Raw genomic sequence first — 11,755 nt, 5'->3', positions numbered from 1 at the left:
TTGCCACCAACCAGGAACATTTCCAATAAATAAACAGGAGACTCACTGAACATTTGATAGGCTAACATCCTCAGATGTCCTTTGTGGAAAATGTATTCTTTGAGCTCGTTAAAACAAAAAGTAATCTGTGTATATCAGAGTCCTCAGTTTCACCAATTCTCAAACTTAATCCTTGTGTCTACTAACTCACTGCTTTTAGTTTGCTTCCATCCAATTCCTTTTCACATAGCTGACAGAATAATCTTTTAATCACCAAAATCTAATTAGGGTATTTGTCTACTCTGAAAATGTGGACCTTTGATCTGAATAGGATAAATTCTATCTTTTCACCCCTTTCTTACTGCTCAAGCTTCTTTTCTACTTCCTTCTCCTTCACACTTTAAAATTCAGCTATGGAAAATTGAGGTTAAGTCCTGGAATGAGCCTTGATCTCTCCAGCCTCTGGAATTTTGCACAGACTGTGTTGTCCTTGCCTGGAATATGGTTTTCCAAACTGCTAAGGATTGAATGTTTGTATCCTCCCCAAATTAATATGTTGAAACCCAAATGATGGCATGTGGAGGTGGGGCTTTTAGGAGGTAATTAGGGTTAGATTAGATCATGAGAGTGGAGCCATCATGAAGATACCGATGCCCTTATAAAAAGAGGAAGGGACATGTGATCTTTCTTTCTCTTCATGTACCCCCCAAAGGAAGGCCATATATCTTTTTGAATTAGTGCTTTTGTTTTCTTTGAGTAAATACCCAGTAGTAGAATTACTGAATCATATGCTATTTCTATTTTTAATTTTTGAGGAAACACCACACTGTTTACCACAGTGGCTGCACCAGTTTACATTCCCACCAATAGTGCACGAGGGTTCCTTTTCCTCCCCGAGATGTTTTTATGACTCCTCTAGTCTGGGTTGGTTATTCTTCCTAAGTGTCTCCCTAATACCTTATCCTTCACTTCCATGTGGTTACCATGCTATAGCGTATTTACTGCTTTGTATCTTCTACTTGACCATAAACTCTGTGGTGGCCGAGATTGTGTGTCCGGCTTGTTGGCAGTTTTATCCTTAGCTTTTAGCAGGTGATAATAAATATTAATAAATTAGTAAATACTGGCTGGATGAATGAATACATTAGGTAGCAAGAAGAAGCAATTTAAGAAATCAGTCAAGCAAACAAAAACAACAAAAGAAACCTTTTTTTTTTTTTTTTTAACTTACGATGCTCTTTATCTTAGAGGTAGCTACATTCTTACATTTTTAAAGACACCTTTTACTTGGCTATGGTCAGATGAAGTAATTGGCTGGGGAATTTGTCATGACCTGTCTGATCCATTTTAATTTCTTTTCTCTGTTTTCTGCAAAGACAGAAAATCCCTTTAAAATCCCACCAGTTTAAAAACTCAGTAATAGAAGAACTTAATAGACAGTGTCTTCCAACAACTATATTTCTATATACATTAGGTGCTTACCCTTTGCAAGCTTGGGGATTCACAGGGCCTGCGCCTGATTATATTAACCCAAACTATAATCATTTCCTTTGGCATAAATAAAGTCAAGCAGTTAGTAAGAGGCCAAAGGCCCTCGCAGCTGTTTTAGTACAATTTGGATGGATGCAGATGAAATTACAGAGTCACATTTTATTTGTTGGCTGTTGTCCCAATTATGAGCTTAGTCACATCAGAGAGTTCAGAGAGATCAGAAATGGGGGTTCGGGGAGAGGATGCACAGTTCTAAATAATTATTCAACGACAGGACGGGCTTTCATTTGCTCTGACCAACATAGAGATTAACTCTAGACCTCTGACCGCCTGATCCAATGTGGATTAAAAAAATTCTGCAATCTTCCAAAAACATTCATTATGTTCTCTTTAAAAAGTTTAACACTTACGCAGCTGGTGGTGGGGGTGGGGGTGTTGGGAAGAGATAGGGTTGGGAGAATGGCTGATTCAGAGGCTGCAATTATTTTGGGACTGGAAACAGAATTGAAATGACCCAGATGGTTAGCCTAATGAAGCTGAACCAAAATTTATGCCTGGAGGAGTCAGAGACACGCTTCCATCTCTCAGTGAGAGGGAATATGTATGTGTGCGCGTGTGCGTGTGCGTGTGTGCATGCCCACAAGTGGGCATGCATGATTGATTTTGGCTGCAGAGGGCTTGGGGTTATAGGAATAAAAGTGTGGCAGGCCAAGATGAATGTGCATAGGAAAGAAATCACAACGAAACACAAAGCCTTTTCCTGCTACTGTCTGGCCTCGGGCAGACCTGCTCCCTCTCAATTGCACCAGTATGGAAAATCCTCTTTCCTTTGGCTTTGAAAATAGACCATATTTCCTGGGAGCGTATGGTGCCTTTTGGATAAGGTGCTTAAGGTAGATCAAGCAGAGCAGGGGACATCCACGCTGCTGACTTGTGCCAGGGCATTTGTCCAAAACTCTTATCGCTAGCAAAAAACATATTGTGCTACGTGGTGTGACTGCTACTCTCACCTTGTCTGGGGCCTTTGGTTTATTTACCTATGTGAACCAACATACCTGCTGCAGAGTTGTGGGGCAAAGGGTGAGGATAGGGCTCAAGGCCCATTCCGTATCTACCTGGGTTTTGGAACCATAAGAGTTTCTAATTTTAATTAAAGTACTTAATATATGTAAATCTTGAGGACACTGCCTGGCACATAGGATATAGGAATTACATTTTAACTATAGTTTTATGATTATTTTATTACTTATTTAATATCTTAGCTGTGGGATTTGCTGCATTTGTCATTCAAAGGGACTTCTCTAATAAACCTGAAGAGCCATGAGCTTTACGTGGGACAAGAAAGGAGACGGACTTAAGAACCAATATGGCAACTACACCACCTTGTATAATTGGGAATAGGTCTTAGTTTCCTAAGCTGTAAAATAAAATCAGGATGGGGCAGAGTATCCCTAGAATGGCCCCCTCAGTAGGGGGAAACAACATTTATTGCCTACAGGTCTATGTGTTATGACTGTGGGGGACTTTACCTGTATCAGCTCATTTAATCATCACAATGTACTTTTGAATTTGGCTTTAGGAGAACAAAATTCATGGAACCCAAGAACATTACAAACTAGAAATGATTTTTATTTATTGAATGCCTCATGTGCCAAACTCTCTACATACAATATATCATTTCCTCATGATCACCCTACTGGTTATATTATTATCCAGATCTATAAGTGAGACGAGTCACTCTCACATTGGCTCAGAGAGACTCAATGATTCATGAAGATCACATAGCCAGTAAGTGCTGGAGGAGAGATTTGAACTCATGTCTCCTCAATTCATAAATCCACGTTCTTACTATTAAAATAGAGCTGCTTTGTGAGATTGCCTTCCTATTAAGTCACATCGGTTCTAATTGTACTTGAATGAATCTAAGATGCACTTGCTTGATAATAAATTCTATCGACCCTATTCAAGAGCTAAGGGAATAAAAAGGGTCCTAGGGAAAAGCTGCAGCTTGCCGTACGTGCAGAGGAGAGGAAATTAAGTGAGAAGAAACCAAACTGGTGAGCGCTTCCAAAGGCACGGTGATATAAACCATTTCTAAACTAGAGATACGAGGTGGTATTGGCCCCAGCGTGAACGCATGTGTACACGTTGCGGGAGGAGAGAGATTCAAGTAGTGCTGGTCTGGACCTCTTGTCACAGAACAGAGCCGAGGCTGCTACTCACGGGGGCTTCCCACGCGTGCCTACAGGGATAAGGTTGTGGGCGGGCAGTGGGAATGCGGAGAATGACCAACCCGTATACGTCCCATGGCGTAGTGGGCACTGCCATGTGGGTTCTCACTTTGGCCTTGTATTTGGGAAGGGATTGCTTGGGGAAATGTATTGGCAGTGGGAAGGTGGCAGGATTCTCCCTTTTTGTTTGCGTTTGGAGTCCCTGGCTCCAGCTAATGAATTGCTCGTGATGGCAGTATATGTCTCGTGGGCAAGGTAGCACACCGAAGCTCCAATTCTGTCTTGTTTCTTGTTGGGTGACCCCAAGCAAGTCATTCCACCTCACTGAACTCTGAGGATCACAGTGATCACCTACCTCGCAGGGATTCTGTAAGGAATGGACAATAAACACGAAGGTGAGTGCCACATAAATGCTAAGTAGTGCTATTAATCCTCCCCTGGACAGTGGTTTGCCTATCTAATGTGCTTAATCTCCCTTGAGTACAGGACCTCAGGATAGGATGTTCTTGCAAAAAGAGTTTACACAGCAAGGCAGATCATGTTAGGGGTCTGGCTCTAAGAATGGCAGACTCATGGAAAGAGATAAGGCTGAAAAGTCATTATTAACTCCGTCTACTGGGCTCTGGAGTCTAGCACACATTACACATGGCGCTTCCTTGACTTTCTGTTTAAAAGTCACTTTCTCAGAGTGCAAATCTCTACTTGCTTTAATCTTTCTAAACAAAACTGGATTCTGAACTTCGGAATATAAGTTTTGTACAAGTGGTGGAAGTACTGAATCAGGAGAGAGATGTTTTTTTTCAGTCTTTCTGTGTGCTTGGTTCAGATAGAATTGCTCAACTGTTGGCGGTGATCTGTGAAGCCGCTGGCTACCCTGGGTTCCTAAATGGTTTTGAAAACTGCTGGAAACCATTGCAGCATGCCGCTGAAGGGAGGCAGCCATGTTGGCTGCAGGGGGATTTGGGGTTCAAGCTGCTGGCTCTTCCTCATACCAGTCACACTCACAATGGCTTTGGGCAGCAAGACTTGACTTCTCAATTTCTAGGTTATGTGTTGACAGCGAAAAACGCCTCCTCTGGTGGGATTCTGTTGCATCAATCTCTCATACACAAATGGTGAAGCAGTTTCAACCAAAATTTTAATTCATTCATTCCTTCATTTGACAACATGTGTAGTTAACTTTTAGGGGAGAGTTAAAGGTTCCAGTCGACTATATGATGTCTGGTTAGCTATTTTAAAGTTAGAATCGGGACAGACTTTATCTTTGCTTGCAAATGGGACTCCTAGGTCTGTTTTTCAAAGTTAGAGATTTGTTGCTTCCGGAAATTTTCTTGACCTGGTTTCCCTGACACCATACTCTCCTGGTCTTTTGTTGAATTCCTTGGCAATTTCTTGTCAGTTTCTTTTTGTTGGCTCCTCTGCTGGACCTTTAAACTTTGGTTTGATTTAGTTAATGCCTGATCCTTGATCCTCTTCTCTTTTTGAACCCACTTATATTAAAATATTGGGAGATAATTAAATATTTTTTTAAAATTTTATTTTATTTTATTATGCTAGTCACCATACAATACATCATTAGTTTTCGATGCAGTGATCCATGATTCATTGTTTTCGAATAACACCCAGTGCTCCATGCAGTATGTGCCCTCCTTAATACCCATCACTGGGCTAACCCATCCCCCCAACCCCTCCCCTCTAAAACCCTCAGTTTGTTTCTCAGAGTCCATAGTCTCTCATGGTTCGTCTCCCACTCCAATTCCCCCCTCTTCATAAATATTGATAACTCTGAAATATATATCTCGACTCCAACCCCTGCCTTGATTTCCAGATTCATATATTTGATTCTCTTTCTGATTCTCCACTTGGAGATGGAATCGGAACTTTCAGATTAACATGTCGAGAACTGAACTTTTGATTTCTCCTTCTCTAAACCTGCTTCTCTCTCAGTCTCTCCTATCTTCCTTAATGGTGGCACCATCCATTTGGTTGTTCAGGCCAAGCACTTAAGGAGTTTCCCAGATTGCTCTCTTTCCTTTACGTTCCTGCCCATCGACAAGTCCCAGAAGTGTTGAATCCCAGCACTTCTCACCATCTATATTGCCATTAGCATGGTTTGGGCCATGCTTCTCTTATTTGGGCTACATTGCAATGGCCTCCTAAATCATATCCCTGCACCGGTCTTGTCTCCTACAGTTTATTCCCCATATGGCATGAGGTGGAATACATTACTTATGTTTTTTTATTCATTTACATTTCATAGATGAAGAGACTGCAAGGAAGTGACTGACTTGTGTCAGATCATACAAGCATAATGATGGAAGAAGGACTAGAATCCAGTTCTCCATAGCCCTGAAATAGTTAACCTTTGAATGATTTCAATCCCGCCACCTAATCATTTAAATTAGAAAGTCTAATTTTAAGATTCTACTAATAGAGGCTAATAATTATATAACACTTACTATGTACCAGGCATAGTTCCAAAGGCTTTATGTAATTTAGGCTCATTAATCTTACATTACCCCAATGAACCATAACGTACTATTATTGCTATCTAAAGATGAGGCAACTGAGGCACAGAGCTGTTAAGTGTCCTGCCCAGGTTATGCAGCCAGCAGGTAGCAGAGGGGGGATTCAAACCCGGGCATCTGACTCTAGAGATGTGCCCTTAACTGCTGCGTAATACTGACCCTCAGCTGAAGCTGTAAGTTCGATCCAACATGACCCGTAAGTCTTTTTGAGGGTATTTTTCTTTTCTTTTCTTTTTTTTTTTTAAGATTTTATTTATTTATCTGACAGAGAGAGATAGCGAGAGGGGGAACATAAGCATGGGGGAGCTGGAGAGGGAGAAGCAGGCTTCCCGCGGAGCAGGGAGCCCGATGCGGGGCTCGGTCCCAGGACCCTGGGATCATGACCTGAGCCGAAGGCAGACGCTTAACGACTGAGCCACCCAGGCGCCCCGAGGGTATTTTTCTTTTTAGACATTAGTTGTTATTGAATTAACTATGATAACAAAAAGTATTCACTACTTCACCAGTTGTTTCTCAGGTATAGCTAAGAGATGAATTGAAGTAGCTTTTACATTTTTTTTTTTCCCTATATACATGTGATTTGGGGGCCCATATTTTTAAGCTATGGGTAATATTTACCCCAGGGACAGACTCAAAATGAACTCTCAAATTGCCTCAAATATTTTCTATTTGGTAACATTTCCCCAGAAGGCTCTGCCCTGAAAGCTGCTACATGAAACAGCAAATCCTATCATGTCCCAAAGGGGCCGCTTGCAGTTTAAAAAATCGCCGGTCTCTGTCTCTTGCACCTGTGCTATGCTTGGTAGATTTATTTTATTTAGAAAACTTCAAAAAGGATCGGCAATTTGAACTGAGTCTTGATGAGCTGAAAGAATTTTGAATATTGAAAAGGGGAGGTTTCACTCGCACCAACTTCACATTGTGGGATGTAAAGGAAACAAACAAGCCTGTTTGCAATTTAATTTAATGATTGTGATGCTAATTTCTTTGTGTCTCAAAGGTGAGACATTATGTGGTTTGCCTGGGTGATCTGTAATGTAACACCACCCAGGAACAGAATTCTGCTTCCTTTCACTCCCGGACTGCCTCTCCAACCCCTCCATCTTTGTGAATAATTCTTTGTTGATAAGGGACTCATTATCATTATTGATTAAACTTTGCCATCTCTGATGTCGGCAAATACCTTGCTCATTTTAATCTGTCTCAAAGCCATGTTTTATGCTTACTATGCTTTAATTTGTCCCTAGATTGTATTTGCCTGATGCTGGTATAAAGATTGAGGACTCTCTTGGGGCGTTTTTGTTTGCAGATATATGATGGTCCTGAAGGATAAGCTTGGAGACTCGCAAACAGAACTTCTTGGCGACAACCTCCCTGTGCCTGTTGCCTTGAAACTAGACTCATAAACTAAAGCAGGGGACAAAGTTCTATAGTAAAACCTTTAATCCACTTACATCTTTAACCCCCAGGGGCGATTTTTTTTTTTAACCTCAATCCTTAACATTTTCCTCTCCCTGTGATGCTCTATTGTTCTATTGACCTCTACAAATATCAACTGTTAGATTTTTGCTGAGTTCAGAGTTTTGTCAATGCTACGAAGATGATATTTTTGTAATATTTTGAAATAATTCCACAGTCACAGAAAAGTTGCAAGCCTAGAAAAATAAATGCCTGTGTCTTTATCGCTCAGATGCCCCAATTGTTATCATTTTACTGCATTTGCTTGACATGATGCTACTTTGAAATGACCATTTATTTTTTAATTTTTTTAAACATTTCATTTATTTATTTGACAGAGGGCGCGAGAGCGAGTGAGCACAAGCTGGGGGAGCAGCAGAGGGAGAGGGAGAAGCAGGCTCCCCGCTGAGAAGGGAGCCCGATGTAGGGCTCCATCCCAGGACCCACCCCCAATACCCCCTCCATCAGACACTTAACTGACTGAGCCACACAGACGTCCCTGAAATGACCATTTCTTAATTCTCAGAATTCTAGCCAGCTCACTACTGAGCTCATCAAACTGTGAAGGGTCTGTTTGGATACTAATGGGAGGAGGGTTAGGGAGGGAATGGGATTATTGTTAGAAGGAGGGGATGAAGAGAGGGGACAATTATTAGAGGAAACAGTGGAAATTTTGTAGTAACAGTGTCTTAGGAGTGCTACGATCCTCTAACAAGGCGAGTGTGCTAGACATGGTGTATCAGCGACGCTAGTTTCTTCTAGGTGCTCAGAATATCTTACTTTTCAGGGGCGCCTGGGTGGCTCAGTCGTTAAGCGTCTGCCTTCGGCTCAGGTCATGATCCCAGGGTCGTGGAATCGAGCCCCGCATCAGGCTCCCTGCTCTGCAGAAGCCTGCTTCTCCCTCTCCACTCCCCCTGCTTGTGTTCCCTCTCTAGCTGTGTCTCTCTCTGTCAAATAAATAAAATCTAAAAAAAAAAAAAAAAAGAATATCTTACTTTCCAAATAGGCTCCAATGTCAATTTTCCCTTATAAATGGGTAACAAATTACAGTGTTCCCATTTAGGTGGCTAACAGTGGTGCAGAAAATAAAGTCAAGTGCAAAAAGTTACCCCTTTGGGACACTACATGGAAATGTATAAGGATTTGCCTGATGCTGCCAATTGAAGACCCTTCCGAGAAGGTTTGTGAATGACCCACAGGTCACACAGCCAGGGAGGTTGCCGGTGAAGTGGCAAATTGCCAGACCTCTCGGCGGTGTGTACCATCCTGATGGGTGCCGCTCCTGGCTCTCCCGCCTGGCCTGGGAGGGAAATGAGTAATGGGATTTGAATTGGCAAAAACAAGGAGTTTCACTTTAAAAGGGATCTTTTATTCTTGAGCCAAAGCCAACTGAAATACCCAGAGCCTGGGCCTTTTTATTCAGACAAGAACAATGAGATCAATTTTCAACAGAAAATGAGGGAAAAGGAGAGAGACAGCAGCTGAGGTAATCGGCTGCAAAGAACAAAGTTTGAAATTAAATATTATGGCTTAAATAGTCCTGTAATTCAAGCTGCCCCTCTCCCTCCCTCCTCTGACCCCCGCCCCGCCCCGATCTTGTATTAAAGAAATAAAATGAAAAACTCCACCACATAATGGGAGACGATTTTTTTCTCATAGAAGAAAATTCTCTCTGCAGCATGAATTTGAGCCATAGCGATTTGATTTCTATGGAGATAAAGAGGCAGGGAAGTTAGTGCTGTTTCGAAGGGAATGTAAATGCGGTGTTAAGGAGTGAGGAGGAAAACTTCACACAGGCTGGCTTATTAGAATTTGCTGTATTTTATCCTGTTTTCACAGCGCAACAGAAGGGATGTAGGGAAGTTTTATTTAATTTTTAGGGCAATTAGGGAACGGAAACCCAGGCTGAGTGACTTTAGACTGCTCATTACCTTCTGGCGGGCAGAAGGAGAGTGCGTATTTTAAATGTTAAGATCAGATTATTTATAAGTTTCACTTTGAAATTCAAGGGCATGGAAGGAACGATAACTTGATTAGCAGAGGAAACAGCCTTATGTACACAGCTGGTTTCATCTCTGTAATAGGTCAGAGTCTGAAGAGCAGCATTTTTAGTCTCTTCCTGGAAATGACAGATTCTGGGGGGAACCAATGAGGTTTAAAAAAGAAAACAACTTTTAGACATTTTCGTCCCCAATCTTTTAATGGATGTTGTGATGGGGTTAGGCATTTCTAGAAGATCTTGTGTGACTATCCAGTAATGGCAATTTTGATGTTGCCTCTTTCTTGGAATGAATTACTGTTTCGAATTCCTGATCCCAGTGTCTCCAGCTTCCCTCAGGTCTTCCCTCGAGCATCTGTCAGCTGTGGCTGGGGGCGGGAAGAGTGACAGAGGACACACATGGAGGCTCCCCACCACACCCATGGGTGTGGTGGTTCTTACAGGCGGTGGAAGCCTTGTCAGATGGGAAGCCCCTTAAGAGTTGCTTATTATATCCCACTAGTCTTTGTGTGTAGGAGAAACAATTTGTTATTTAAAATCCCAGCAGACTGTAGCCGCTTCTGAATCCTAAGGAAGTGGCAGAGTTTCTCTTTGGAATAGATAAGCCATTTAGCTGGGGGGGGGGGGGGGGAAGATAAGCTTCAGGGAATGGCTTGGAAAGCATAGGAATGAGAAGAAGAATCAACTGCCTTTATCAATAAAACAAGAATTTGGAGGGACTGGACAAGAGAAAAGGAGACCAACTGTAATGAGGAAGCTAAGGATTTACACAGAGTTTACTGTGAGCATGGCCAGTGGGCATGGTTGAAAGGCATTTACAATATGGATATCTTATATACATTTTTTAAAGATTTTATTTACTTGAGAGAGAGCGAGAGAGCGAGCATGAGCAAGGTGAGGGGCAGAGGGAGAAGCAGACCTCCCGCTGAGCAGGGAACCTGATGTGGGGCTCGATCCCTGGAATCCGGGATCATGACCTGAGCCGAAGGCAGACGCTTAACCAACTGAGCCACCCAGGCGCCCTCTTATATACATTTTTAATTAAGTTTCCTAGGCAGTGCGGCAGCATAGCCCTCCTGTGTCTCCCTAAACCTTCCTAGATGTCTGACCTATGCCCAGTCCTCAGTTTGTTGGTACTTCAGGGAAATGGGGAGCTGGTGGTTGAAGCAGTGTGAAGGCTGTAGTGAAATGACCCTGTTAAACCAACTAATAAAACTCACAAGGGCTTCTAAGCCAGAGCCAACCAGGAGAAAGAGAAATGCTCCCCTCACCTTTTCTGAGGAATCTCAGTAGAGGTTGGGAGGGACAGCAAAGTTTCTTCTCCTTGTGAAAGGGGAACATTTCAAGAGAAGCTTAACTCCAGATGAATTTTGGGATAGAAAAGTAGGAACCGTATATAAGTTGAACTGAAATGAATGTGGGAATGTGGAGGAATTTTTAGATTGTCTTTACAGGCTTCACTTGAACCTAAAACCATTTATACCTTCCTTTTTCTCTAAGGGAACACGGAGTACACACTGCATGTATTATCATGGTGGGGGTGAGGCACTGGTAAAAATTCAAAGTGTGCACTTCTACCAGGAAAGGGGTTCATTGGGAGGAATGTAAACGGTATGTTTCCAGGGCAGATCTGTTCTAACACCATCACTTTGTTCACAGTAGGAGGGAACAGCGGTGTGATTCCCACCAGCCCTCTGGCTGCCATCCTTGTGTTGGACATTAAACTCAGAGCAGCAGTAAAATAGCACTGTAGAAAATTCAAGCTAGTAAGTGGTTCTGAAAAGATGTTTTGCTTCGTCAGTTTTCAATTTTTCATTCTGTGGAAGACATTGAATTTCTAGGAGCCATTTTTAAAGGTGCCAAGAGAATCAGGGTAATGAGTTCCTCTTATTGATGTCTTCATTTATCACTCATTCTTTTATCAAGCATATATTTAATGCATATAATGCTTTTGAAAGATGCTGGGTATTGAATGCATAAAATGGCAGACTTTTAAATAAGGTATTAAAATACTGAGATAAGGGCGCCTGGGTGGCTCAGTTGGTTAAGCGACTGCCTTCGGCTCAGGT

Source organism: Mirounga leonina, unplaced genomic scaffold (genome assembly GCF_011800145.1).
Source record: "Mirounga leonina isolate KUSES-001 unplaced genomic scaffold, KU_Mleo_1.0 Mir_176, whole genome shotgun sequence".
NCBI classification, from domain to species: Eukaryota; Metazoa; Chordata; class Mammalia; order Carnivora; family Phocidae; genus Mirounga; species Mirounga leonina.
This window is presented reverse-complemented; position numbering follows the sequence as displayed.